This window comes from Leucopleurus acutus (assembly GCF_964270905.1).
Source record: "Leucopleurus acutus genome assembly, chromosome: 18".
NCBI classification, from domain to species: Eukaryota; Metazoa; Chordata; class Mammalia; order Artiodactyla; family Delphinidae; genus Leucopleurus; species Leucopleurus acutus.
The window spans coordinates 60,527,701-60,541,568 of NC_139160.1; the positions used below are offsets into that span (position 1 = coordinate 60,527,701).

At 37.0% G+C, this 13,868-nt stretch overlaps 1 protein-coding gene across 6 annotated transcripts in view; it reads right to left on the bottom strand.

The window, feature by feature from the left end:
• LOC309974752 (uncharacterized protein) overlaps positions 1–13,868 on the bottom strand; it is a 157,226-nt gene that overhangs the window by 132,008 nt on the left and 11,350 nt on the right. For 5 of the 6 annotated variants that reach the window (XR_014326902.1, XR_014326903.1, XR_014326904.1 and 2 more), the window contains exon 3: positions 13,082–13,119. The exons of the other annotated variant lie outside the window; for it this stretch is intronic. The gene's annotated coding sequence lies outside the window, so the exon portion shown is untranslated. The remainder of the gene's footprint in view (positions 1–13,081; positions 13,120–13,868) is intronic. 6 annotated transcript variants of the gene reach the window in all.

Below are 13,868 nucleotides of genomic sequence, written 5' to 3' on the forward strand. Positions count from 1 at the left end.
TCCCTTTTAACTCACCAGAAATGAATTTACTGGAAATTCTGCCTTAAATGACCTATACTTCTCACCTTTAATGTATCAATATTGTGGCACCATTTTTCATATTCTCACAAGTCTATATGTCTTATCAAGAACTCAGGAAGATGCATCAGGAACAAGTAATACGCTTCCATTTGGATGATAAATGTTTATTATAGGCATCTATGGCTGTAAATTTCCCTCTAAGCACTGCTTTAGCTACATGCCGTATATTTCGTATGTGTATCTTCATTTCTATTCATGTCAAAGTAATTTCTAATTTTCCTTGTGACTTCTTCTTTGATCCACTGTTTATTTAGAAGTGTGTTGCTTAATTTTTATAATACATACTTGTGAATTTTCCAAGTTTCTTTCTTGTTGATTTATTTCTAATTTTATTCCATTGTAGTCAGAGAACATACTTTGTATGATTTCAATTCTTTTAAATTTATTAAAGTTTGTTTTATGGCCTAGCATGTGGCCTATCTTGAACAGTGTTCCATGTATACTTGGGAAGAATGTGTATTCTACAGCTGTTGGGTAAAGTGTTCCAAAGGTATCTGTTAGGTCTAGTTGGTGCATAGTGAAGTTCAAGTCTTCTGTTTCCTGTTAATCTTCTGCCTAGTTGTTCTATCCATTATTAGAAGTTAGTTATTGAAGTCTCCAATTATTACTTTTAACTTTTGCCTTGTCTGCCCATCCACCTTCATCTTAAGACTGTCTATCACACTGTCTACCACAATCCACATGGTTATGGCAGTGGGGCTTCTAGTGGCCATGTTTTAAATGTTATCAGGTCCTACTCATCACTCATGGATTGAGAGAGATCAGGAGTGAGCATTCAAACCTGAACTACTCCAATCAACTAGGCACTTTCCCAAGGAAATTAAGAACTGGACCAGAGAATCACCAACACTATTTTTCAATGGAACAAATAATGGCTTATACAAGAAATGGAAAACTAAGGAAGACGGGCTTTAAACAGATTTATATACATACAGAAGGAGAGAATAAGTACATGCCCACAAAAGATTTCCCTTTTTTTTTTTTTACCTCCATTCTCCAACTCAATCTGTTCTTAAGGCCCTACTATAACTCTGACCTTGGATCATAGGAAAAAGCTCTGTAGCATCATAATACATGTCCCGTTTTTACATATACTAGCCTCAAGAAGTTTCTATTTATTTCTACCAGAAAAGAGCAATAAACATATAATGGAAATATTCTTGTTGCATTAATGAACAGCTCAGTTGATAAAATAAAATGTGGGGCAAATTAAAAATATCACCTAGAACTGGCATTCCGAAAAGAATACCAGTTGTGGAAAATGGAAGAATTTCTTTACCAAAAAATTTCTAGCAAGAGATTTAAATCTAGAAAGTTAACCTAAGAAAATCAGGGATAAAAACAAAAACATATATGTACTAGTAGACCATAGTCACATTGTTTGTAATAGTGAAGAATGTCAAAAAATTAGAGATTATGTGTTTAATATTGTGCAATTTATTATATATTATAAATTACTTGGTATTCATAAAATAAAATATATATAAGATCATAAAATTACTATGAAGATCTGTCTACCTAGATACGAAAGAATTTCTGTGAATTATTAAAGGAAGGAATCCAAATAATTTTGTAAACCATCCCACTTTGACAAATAAGTATCTGCGTGTGTGTGTGTAATGGAGAATATTGGATAGATATTCTTCAGCAATGTGTTAACAGTTATTATCCCCTGGTTTGTGGACTGAAGGAAAATTTTTGCTAAACTTAAAAAAAAATAATATTGTTTACATTATTTATAATAAGCATATATTATATAATTACAGGAAATAAGGCTATTTTTATTTTGATAAAAAAGAAAGAAATGTATGTGGCCAGAGAAGATTTTTCTGTCGAGAAGAAAACCACAGAAACTCAAATGTTAAAAGATAACATGAAATGAAGTCAAAGTCCAAATCCTGGGGCACTGAGAAAAGGCCTTGTGTCCAGGCAGTGTGAAAGAACTCCGGAAGACTGGGTTATTTCTCTTTTAGTAATTCTAGAAAGGTAAGTAGGGAAGTCTGGTAAGGGGTAGAAAAGAAATTCAAGTTTGATGAATAGATTTGTATCCTAAAGATCCTGAAGAAAATCTTTGGAATATCTTCCAGGAATAATAATAAAAAAATGGTAGGAATGCCTTGGGTGTGGACTTAGGCCGTTTAATTCTACTAAGTTAATTTAACAATTTACCTTCCACCCTGTGCAGACCTTCCATTTGTCTTTCTGTGCCCTCCAGCCCTTGTCTCCACCCCCTCTGCTCTGTGAGTTCCAATCGGAATCAAAGCCAAGGCCTCCGCAGCCCTCGGGATTCCGGTTTGGCTGACGGGAGGGAGAACAGGCTGGACAGGAAAGGGGGTGGAGAGTGACGCTAGTTAGATGGTTCGTTCCTCGGGCGGCGCCTTCCCACCCACTAAAGCGGACAGGGCTTCTCTTCTCAGCATTTCTATCCTCCTCACCCCTCCAAGCCTAAGGATGGAAATACACCCCTCTGCCAGTGTTGCACTCAGCCCCTGGGGTTCCCTGCTCTCTGCCTTCACCTCTGAAAAGAGTTCCTTTATTAAATTCCTCCAATTACTCAGCATGATGCGCCAGCTGTTTCCTGTAGGAACCTCGCTAATACAAGAACCTGTCTGTAAAACGGATTAGCAGGTTCTACCCTTCTGTTCTTTATAGGAAACTACTTCATTAGGTAATTGCTCCTGGAGCAATTACAAAGGATTCTGCAGCAGACCTGGTCAGCACTAGGTCCATATCGCCACATCTCTCCACTGGTTTCTTTCATTTTCATCCCCTAAGCTAACACCTGTTCTTCCTGATTGCCAAAACCCTTCCACCCATGCACAGGAAAGATGGAAGTGCCCAGAAATGTACATGCCCCACTGCTACCTCACGGCAGCCGATCAATGACACCAGGTGTGTAGAAACACTTCGGCTCCCTCATCCTTGCCTAGGACAGATCTGAGTCTGACATAGCCTCTCTCTGGATACACGTTGCTGGATTCGGTCGCAGTTGCTCTTGGTGGGATTTAACTTGATATCACAAGCTTGCTTTGATTCCTCCCTTCCCCTCCCCACCCATCCCGTCCCTGTTTCAGGTCCCCACTCATCGATGTGTTTTTCCTGGATACATTTCCTAATAAATCACTTTCACTTAAAGCCTCATCCCGGGGTCTGCTTCCAGGCAACCCAATCTAAGTCCGAACTGCATGATATGCATCAGAAAATAAATTTTAGAAAATATAAAATGATACAAAATAATAAGAATTCCTTTAAAACAGGCAAATAGACATATGTCTGAAAGAAATCTGTGTCAGGTAAATTTAGATTTTTTTTGATAAATGGTGATTTAATATAATTAATTTGGGACATTGATAGAATTTCCTAAAAAGCAATGCTCAGGGGAGAACTGATTCACTTTCTCTGACATCATTTTAATGTTGAGATGTTAAATTCTAAGAGCATGAACTCTGATGAGCTCCAGTTATCTGTTACGTGTGGGTGTGGCACTTTGAAGGGTAAGGAGGAAGCATTCTGCTGTTTTTTCATAGAACAACAAGATTGGAAAAAAGCAGTGGGTGCTCATTGAACTAGCTCCGCTTGGAGAGGTCTCCCAGCCCCATTTTTCCATACTCCAGGCCCCCCAGACCTGACTCATCATTAACTTCTCTAGAGAAGAACAACCATCTTTGTAAAATCAGAGTGAAGGATGGAGAAGAGACTAAAAATACACCGTTCATTATTTTCCTATTTCAGCCTTTACTTTGATAAATGAGGTGACCAAGCGCCAGGAGTTTAAGTGGTTTACACAAAACCATTCAGATCATTAGTGGAAGGGTAGGGACGTAGACCCAGGTACCCAAAGTTCTAGGTAAGAGCAGTTCCACTACTGATACTAGCTTTTCCACTTTTAAAACTACTGAAATATTCTTCCAGATTCTAAGAGAGATACAAATTTCATCTTTCACCACCTTTTGATTTTTTTTTAATTGAGAAAATTATATCAGAAAATTAAATGATTTGCTTACTTTAATTACAAAAGTTGATGGAAGTTAATTATTTATAAAGTCATTAGAAAGTTTACCTTCTTTATTACGAGGCTGACTTAAAAGTGAGGGATGGAAGAGTGTGGGCTACCCTCTCTCCCTTCCCAGAAGGCAGGCAGTGTCACAGCCCCCCTCCAGGAAGGGAGCCAGGTGTCACCAACCACGCTGAGGAGAATGCTTAATATAAAAAGACATGTTTCATAACCAAAATGGAAGACGTATATTCAAGTCAACAAAAGAAACATAAAATATTGAAATAATTTCCTCCCTAATCTTTTCTGTTTATTTATTGAGCTGAAAAGATTTCTAAGCAATTTGTCAATTTAGAATGAAATACTGAAAGAATAATTACAATATTTCTATGCCTACAGAAGATAGTACTGATGTAAATAACTTTTTCAAAAAAGATAGCCTGATAAATTCAGGTACCTAAATTATTTCCATTGCTACATTTTTCAAAACCTAATAAGCAGGCATAAGATCTATGAGTGAGTTCTCCCTGCACACTGGTATCCCTGGTTTGGGTATTGGTTTAGGCCTGGCCAGTTTGAATATACTTATAAAAGCCATTCTACAAAGTTTACATGCACATCAATGACTATAAGTTAAAAGTGAGAAGATATAGTACATGATAGACTCCGTAGGAACAAATCTTCATGAGAAAGTTAAAAACTATTTTACAAACACACTTAGAGTTATCAAATTTTGCTTGTGCTTTTTGATCAGTTTGAATAGCATACATAGTCTAAATGCAGGTTTTTAATTATTTTGTAAAGCTTCCTTTCCAAGAGAAAAGAGACCACTACTAAGTTGATTTTTAGTCATTTACCAATTAAAACTCAGAAATGTTATACTGTCCTGTGATAAAACTACACATTCTATTTCTGTAAAGTTTGCTTCTGCCTACATGCAAAACTAACATTGTTAGAGGAAGTTATGGAAAGAATAATTAACTTTGAGAAAAAAAGAACTAAAAATATGAACAAAATAATACCCTTTAGAAAACAATCACCTCATAATTAGAGCCATTCTGGAGAAATTTAGTGCGTGTGTTGTTTTTGTTGTATGCAGCCACAAAATTATCTTTGAAATGGAATCTTCATTAGTTTCCTCTAACATTAACCTCTACAGCAGAGACCTGAGCCTAACGTGAGAGTTCAAACTCAAATCAACGCTCACCAGCTGTGTGACGTTGGGCAGGTTACATAACCCTTCTGAGCCTGTTTCCTCATCGATCGAATGGAAATGTTAATAATAGGAATTATCTCATAGCATTACTGTGAGGATTAAAATGAATCAATACACAGAAATACTTAGAAGAAGGCCTGGCACAGAGTTACACTGTATATGTTTCATCATTATTGTTCCCATTGTATCATAGTTGCTCAATAAACATTTGCTGAATTAAATGCTCCTCCAAAATAAAACAATGTAGAGCAGTCCTAATCAGATAACACAAAGTATTCTCACATTTGATAAATATGCAAGTTTGAAGGCTGGTATTTGCAAAGCAAGGAGTGGCTTATGCAGTGCTATCTGAGGGGCTCTGAGAACCCCCCATCATTCCCATAAATTCTGCTCTAGTGCCTGAAGCCCACCCAATAAGATGGTTTGGCCAAACCACTGAAAGTCCATTTAAAAAACAGATGATAAAGAGTGGAAAGAGGTGATATTACATATTAAAACATAGTCAACCACTCAGAACAAGGTAGGGAATTTAAATAATACCTACTGATACTTTAGCCATATAGTTTATTAGATTAAGTCAACTAGTTACAGTCAGTGGGATTCTACCAGAGAAAACAAGGAAGCTTAACCGGAGACTGCTGGAAGGGCTCTGTGATAAGGTAGGAGGAATAAATTGCCTACTTAATTTTTTTTCAGAGGCTAGCATACCTCTGTCATCTCAGAATGCCATCAATACTATTTTAAAACAAGAATTTTCAACCTCAGGATGTAGGTGGTAGTGAGTCTAGCTTTTGAAGTCACTGACAAAAAGATCTGATAATGTTCCATGTTATGACACTTCCATTATCCCACAAAATAAAGACTTTCTTGTTGTTGTTGTTTTTTTAAAGTGGTTCCATGCTTCAAAGGGAAAGCTCGTCTCCACCTAACACTGGTGGTTTCATCTATATTGCGTGCAGAGTACAAATTGCAGTGCAGGAATTAGGGTAGATCAGTTGCTGTCACAATTACAGATCCTGACATTGGGTTCCAACGGTAGACACTGCTGCTATCTAGCCTTGACCTGAAACATTTGAAGGCGGACAAAGAACTTAGAAACAACTGGTGTGCTGTGAGGCGCAAATGGCGCTAGTTTGTAATACACAGCTATTGAACTAATTCCAGAAAGTTCAGTGCCTTAGTATTACTTTGAGTTCCAAGGTCTGGGTTAATATGCTCAGTGTGTGTGTTATGATAGGAACTAAAGATTGGAAGCTATGTAGTAACCCTTCGATACTTCTAATGAATGTTACGTAAACTTGAGGCAGGGGCAGGGGGTCTCTATATAACATTCCTCTCCTTCCTTCCCAAACTCTCATAAGACAGATACAGCCATCAGACTGATGGAGGCTGAAGTGTCAGTTCTCTTAAGGCTAAAAGCTAGCTCACAGGACACAAGGCAGGTGTGCTGGCAGATGACCTGCTAACACTCACGTGAATTTCCTTTTCACACTTCCTAATCCCAAGATGTGGCAGAAGCAAAGTCAATTCCACTACTCATGGAAGAGAGCAGACTAGAGTGTACTTTCTCTATAGGTAGGCAGTTCTCTCCCACAAAAAAGAAAGAGTGAGGCAAACATGCCAGCTCCCTCCTCCTCACTGATAAACTAGAGAATTACTCCTTTCTACATAGAGAGAGTCCAGAAAAAAACGTCCGGCATGTAGTTTTCAGCAGGGGTGCAGACATATTACCAGAGGACTTTGGGAAATGTACGTAGGTGCACCTGGCATTTAGCGGGTGAGTGCCAGAGTTGCCGAACATCCTACAGAGCACACTACACTCCCAGGCAATGAACAATCATCCTGCCTAAAATCCAGTAGCGCTCCAGTTGAGAAGCACTGCTGGGGACCCTTTCACAGGGAAACAGGAACGGCAAGGAACGAGTGACCCACAGCTTTGTGAGTGGATGTGTGTGTGCACATGCATAGCTGCACCTATGGGAATACAGCTAAGGTCATGTGAACTCTTACTTGCTTTTTTTAAAATTAAGGTACTTATCACCCTTTGTAGCGGACAGTTCTGAGACATCACTACTATCAAGATACAGGAAAATTCTGTCATTCCAGAAATCCCCCCATGCCTTTTGCAGTCAGCCCTTCCTATGCGAATCCCTTAGCAACTACCAACCTGTTTTCTGTCCTAATAATTCTGCCTGTTCCAGAACACCATATAAACAGAAGCATACCTTTCAATCTGGCTTCTTTCACTGAGCATAGCCCATCTGAGATCCACTCATGTTACTGTATGGATCAGTGTCTGTTCCTGCTTGTTGCTCAGTAATATTCCACTGTGAGGATGAACCACAGTTCGCTTACCCATTCCCCCACTAAGGGGCACTTCCTGTGAAGTTTTAACCTTTAGGGATGTAAGTTGCTGGTAAAATACGTATCTTTTACAGGCCAGATGCAAACCTGAACTTGCTTCATCCTTTCCCATATTCTCTACCACCTCCTCCAGAACACCAGTCCGATTCAGGTGACCCCAATTTGTGAATACACATTTCTCACACATGCTACTATCACATCATTTACTACATCGTAATACTCAGTTTCTCCTAACAGACTTTAAACTCAATTAATATTTACTGAATACATGTTTGAACAAGTGAATGACCAATGAATGAAAGGGCTCTTACACATGATATATCAACAATGATTTAAGTAATATATCAGCTACCAACTCAAATATTCTGTCCTCCAATTGCTTTGAAAGCAGAAAATTTGAAACCACCTGTCTGCAAAAGGATTTGTTGCTCAGACATTAGATTTTAACTTCTGAGTGTGTAAGAAGTACGTCAGGAAAGCTTTACCGAGACTTAAGTGACCATTAATTATGAGCATAACTCCTTCAGCTGGGAGCACTTCTTTTTGACTTATATGCTGAGCCCTGCAAGTCTCCCTACTGAAACCACCAAACCTATGGGTGGTCTTGGGGACCCCTCAGCACACCTGGAATACTCAGAAAGGGTGGGAAAAAGTCCGAACATAGTTCACTTCAATATATATTTTCCAATACAATATCTTTAATAACTTTTTTATAATATCACATTTTCTAAAATATACTCTAAGTATGTTTCCATCCAAACCTTGAACTGACATATTTTGATTATTCTATTTGTGAAAAGTGTTCTCAATATAGCCTGAATGGCACAATCTCACTTCCCTTCTATAAGAAATAAAATACCTTTAATATTGATAACTAAAGGTTGTCTCATCAAGATTAAACTGATAAAGATCAAAATGCATTTATTTTATCCACATTTATAACTTTAGAAAATGAGTAGAAAAATATAGTTTCTCTTTAATTTGTAATGAGATATAATATAAATGAATATACTATAATAGCTAAAATTAAACTTATCTGTATTCTTTGAAAAATGTTTATGTGCAAGTATTAAAGTCCTAGATTCAACTTAGTAGAATAATTAAATAATAATCAAGCATCAAAGTCAGAAACAACCCATTTAACTATATATATCATGACTGAATGTTTTTAATGTACTCAATGAAATGGAAAGGCATAGATACTGTTAAAGTGAATCTATCCCTGAGCTACTATATGATTTTAGACTTTGTCTATAGATGGCAGAAAATATTAAATATTAGACGGTAAAATAAGATAAGGCTTAGCCATAATTGGAATATTTCATAATATGACTTATTATGAATCTCAAAGAAATCATAACAAAATCTTAGCCTTAGACTTTTAGTCAATGAATCATGAACAAATTGGTAGCACTTGAAAATATTTCAGTTAGAATTTAAAAGGCATTGTCAATAATCTATGTTTGCTTTGGTTATTTGAAGGTAATTTTTAAAAACCTTCCCAAGGATGAATATTGAGAATAGTGGAAAAGAGTGGTTTATTTTTACATACATGGGAAAAACATTTTTACTGTTCACTATTTCATACTGATATTTGTTTAGATGTGCTTTCCTGAGACTCTCCTGCTAAAGTAGTGCACTTTTCATAAGAGGACAGATGATGAAAATAAAAAGAAAACCTTTGAATAAATGTGGCCATTAATCCCACAGTGCAACGCTACCAAACACCTGAATTCAAAAGATTCCATGAAGATCCCATACAGAGCAAAATACCCTGCTTTCTAAATGCCATACTCTATGCTTAAGAGAATATGTACAAGGAGGGAAAGATGGTAATCTCCGAGGGGTTTTGTGCTTTGTCCGTCCTTAAAGCTTTCACAGAAGTATCCAAAGGGGTCTAAAACTCTGTAGTAAGATTTGGGGTGAAGAGGGATGCTTTACTTAGATAAAATGGAAGAAGTATTATTGTGAAAGCAATCACAGACTAATTTTAGGAAAGAGTTCATAGTAAAGTGGAAGATCTGAAAACTGTCCCTTAAAAACACCTGGGCTTGGGATTCCCTGGTGGCGCAGTGGTTAAGAGTCCGCCTGCCCATGCAGGGGACCCGGGTTCGTGCCCCGGTCCGGGAAGCTCCCACATGCCGCGGAGCGGCTGGGCCCGTGAGCCATGGCTGCCGAGCCTGCGCGTCCGGAGCCTGTGCGCCGCAGCGGGACAGGCTGCGGCAGTGAGAGGCCCGCGCACCGCAAAAAGAAAAAAGAAAAAAAAAAAACAGCTGGGCTTTCTTACCCCTTGGAAAGTTTTCTTTCACTCCCAGATTATATGTGTCCCACTATGAAGGCCACTGGTGACAAAAAGCGCTTTCCTAAATGTTCCCAGAATTCTTTCTATTGATAACTTAACTCCCACATCCAGTTGCAAGTAGGACTATATTGCTGACCTGACCTGCTATGGATCATATGGGATAAACTTGGAAATTGAGACTTGTGCTTAACTCATTTCCGGGGCTTTCTTTCTAATGGTTTCTGTGGTTCTTTGTAGACTCCACACCACTTCACTCCCAATGTGCTGGCCTTTTTATTACTGTGTCTTGTCAGCATAGGTAGCAGCTCTATTAAACTACTAATGATAGTAATGTATTTTGTCCTGCCCGAGAAAAACAGTATTATGAGATATAAAATCTCCAGTGTCAAGAATATATACCCCCGACATTAATGCAGTGATTTATGTTGGTAGATCTTACTGTGAATGTCTTTGTAATGCAGGCAAATATATGCATGTCCAATGTGGAAATGAGCTTTTGTATTTCTTATGTTGAAACTTGGGTTCTTTTATAGAAGAACTCATGGGACGTAAAACATAAAAAGTGGAGAACTACTGGTTTAGGAAAGAGAAAATCAACTGGGGCAATAACCATCCCTTTTCATATATCTCTGGTCAGCGATTGCAGAATTTTGAACCATGACTTCCTATAATTTAGTTAATAATTTCCCCAAACCAGAAATAACATGTATGATTCTCAATATATTTTTAATAAAGCTTTTTCTAAAAGTATAACATTAAGGTTATCCAATCATCCAGAACTAGCATAGTCATTCTCTAAAGTGGTTAAAGTAGTGAAATAAATTAAAGGAAACTAACTGAGGTGACACAGAGGTATATCTAGAAATAAAACTCAAGGCAATTTTTGGTTCAGTTATTTATCACCCCACCAAGCCATATCTTTTGTAGTTAATAATTACGCATTCCTTCTCTTACATTGTTTATGCCCTTTGTACCATCAGTCCTTCCAAGTGATTATTTGGAATATGTTTTCAAATATTGGCCTTCACTTTCCTCCTCATCTGTGATATTTTCAACACACCCAATAGTGATAGAGGGGAGAGAGAGAGAGAGAGATGGAATGAAAGGCAAGAGGAAAAAATTTTTAAAAGATTATTTTGAAAATCTGGATACAGATGAATATCATGTTAGATAGATGGTTACATATGAAAATAACCCATTCTATCTGTTAAGAGAAAGAAAAATAGAATCATTATTGCTTATAACATCCTAGTATTGTCATAATATTTCTGCTATAGAAGGTTCAATACAGTAACAAAGGTATCCACATAAAACAAGGTTAGTACCAACTAACAAGTAGAATTGAGAATAAATGAATCTCTGATTATTTTTAAAAATCTAGAAAAACAACTTTCTATTTAATTTATATTATAATTTGTTAGCAACCCAGTTCAGCCTATTCAAAAGAAATATGTTTCTAATGCATATCTATAATTCAAATATAAAGGAAAAGAAACCAGTATAGACTATGCATTCTGTTATTATATTTAATTTCTTTTGCTTTATTAAGTACATCCTTACTAGCTCTTTAGAAACCAATTTTTTATCCAAGATGGCAGTTTCAGGAATTATGTAAAAAGTTTCTGCACGGGCTTCCCTGGTGGCGCAGTGGTTGAGAGTCCGCCTCCTGACGGAGGGGACACGGGTTCGTGCCCTGGTCCGGGAAGATCCCACGTGCCGCGGAGCGGCTGGGCCCGTGAGCCATGGCCGCTGAGCCTGTGCGTCCGGAGCCTGTGCTCCGCAATGGGAGAGGCCACAGCAGTGAGAGGCCCGCGTACCGCAAAAAAAAAAAAAAGTTTATACATATTTCTTACTTAAAATTTCAACTGGACTATTTTACAGTTTCTAAAAGATAATTCAGACCAATCTCATACACAATAATGTGTATTTTTTTCAAGAGAAGTGATATTTATGCTTTGCCAATATCTCAGAAAGCACAGCTATCCCAATCGCTATAAAATGAACAGTAAAATGTTACGAAACCATCTATATTCTGTCCATAAGGGCAAATGAAAATATTAAAGAAACCTTCAGCTATGTGGAAAAAGGGAAATATGTAAAAAGTTGGTCAATTTACTTGAACTTCTTTTCCTTCAAATATCCAAGAGTCAACACATAGTGATTACGCAGAAGTTAAATAAGCTGAGAAAACCTCCAAATATTTGAAATTCACATTTTTCCCTCAGTCTTAAATTCCTCTGAGAATTGCACTTAATTCGGGAATGCAGCTCCTAATTCCCCCCGAAGAGAAGTTTCTTTCCATTTTGATTTCCTCAGCCACAAACTAATCAGTCTTAATTGCTCCCAGCTGTGATTTCTTCTCCCAGGGGTTGCTTCCCGCTGGTACCCAAATAGTACAAAATCATGCAGTTTTGTTAAACTCCAGTAAATACATGGGAGCTTTGTAGAACCTAATTTACTATACAGGAGCTCAAGCACTGTAACTAGCCAGTAAACTTTCACTCAACTTTGAAAGCTGACAACATAATGAAGATCACTTTTCTCCCAAGAGGTGACAAGATACTGGATAATTGAAAATTATATTTTCTACCATTACAGATTCAACAGAATATTATTTACATTTCTATTTGTAATGTGTGTGTATGCTTGTATGTATGTGGTAACATATATATACACATACATATATATTAAAGTTGTGTTATATGTAAAATATTTTCCTTGTATATTTGGAATTTTTACTGAAATAATTTTAGGAAAAAGAAAAAATAGTTCAGAACTACATGATGCTGTCTTGAAACAAAGTACTTTGTGATAACACCAAGAAAGTGAATTAAAATTTTAAACTTGCCACGTTAAGATCTTCATAAAATTAAATAATTGTCTCTCTTAAATTTTTACTATTTAACCTCAAAAACTGAAAAAAAAGATTATAAAAATCCTATTTATCAGATCACTTTGAAGTGATATCACCTGAAAAGAATATCAGGATTTTTATGTTTTCTATTTACTCATTGTACAAACTGAACCATTTAGTTATTTTTCATGAATCAATCTCTAGTAATTAGTTTTGCACAAAGATTGAAAAAGAAGCAACAACAACAAAAATGATTAGAATATATATTACCTGGTATGATGTCACTGTCCATGGATGTCCTCATATTCCTGTTTGAAAATCACAGAAGGGGACAGGCGTTAAAAAGGCAGAATTAGAGGAAACCATAAACAAAACAAAAAGACAACCCTCAGAATGGGAGAAAATATTTGCAAATGAAGCAACTGACAAAGGATTAATCTCCAAAATTTACAAGCAGCTCAAGCAGCTCAATATCAAAAAAACAAACAACCCAATCGAAAAATGGGCAGAGGACCTAAATAGACATTTCTCCAAAGAAGATATACAGATTGCCAACAAACACATGAAAGGATGCTCAACATCATTAATCATTAGAGAAATGCAAATCAAAACTACAAAGATGTATCACCTCACACCAGTCAGAATGGCCATCATCAAAAAATCTACAAACAGTAAATACGAGACACGTGTGGAAAAAAAGGGACCCCCCCCCCCCTTGCATTGTTGGTGGGAATGTAAATTGGTACAGCCACTATGGAGAACAGTATGGAGGTTCTTTAAAAACTAAAGACAGAATTACCATAGGAACCAGCAATCCTACTACTGGGCATATGCCCTGAGAAAACCATAATTCAAAAAGAGTCATGTACCAAAATGTTCATTGCAGCTCTATTTACAATAGCCAGGACATGGAAGCAACCTAAGTGTATACTGACAGATGAATGGATAAAGAATATGTGGCACAAATATGCAATGGAATATTACTCAGCTATAAAAAGAAACGAAATTGAGTTATTTGTAGTGAGGTGGATGGACCTAGTGAAGTCAGAAAGAGAAA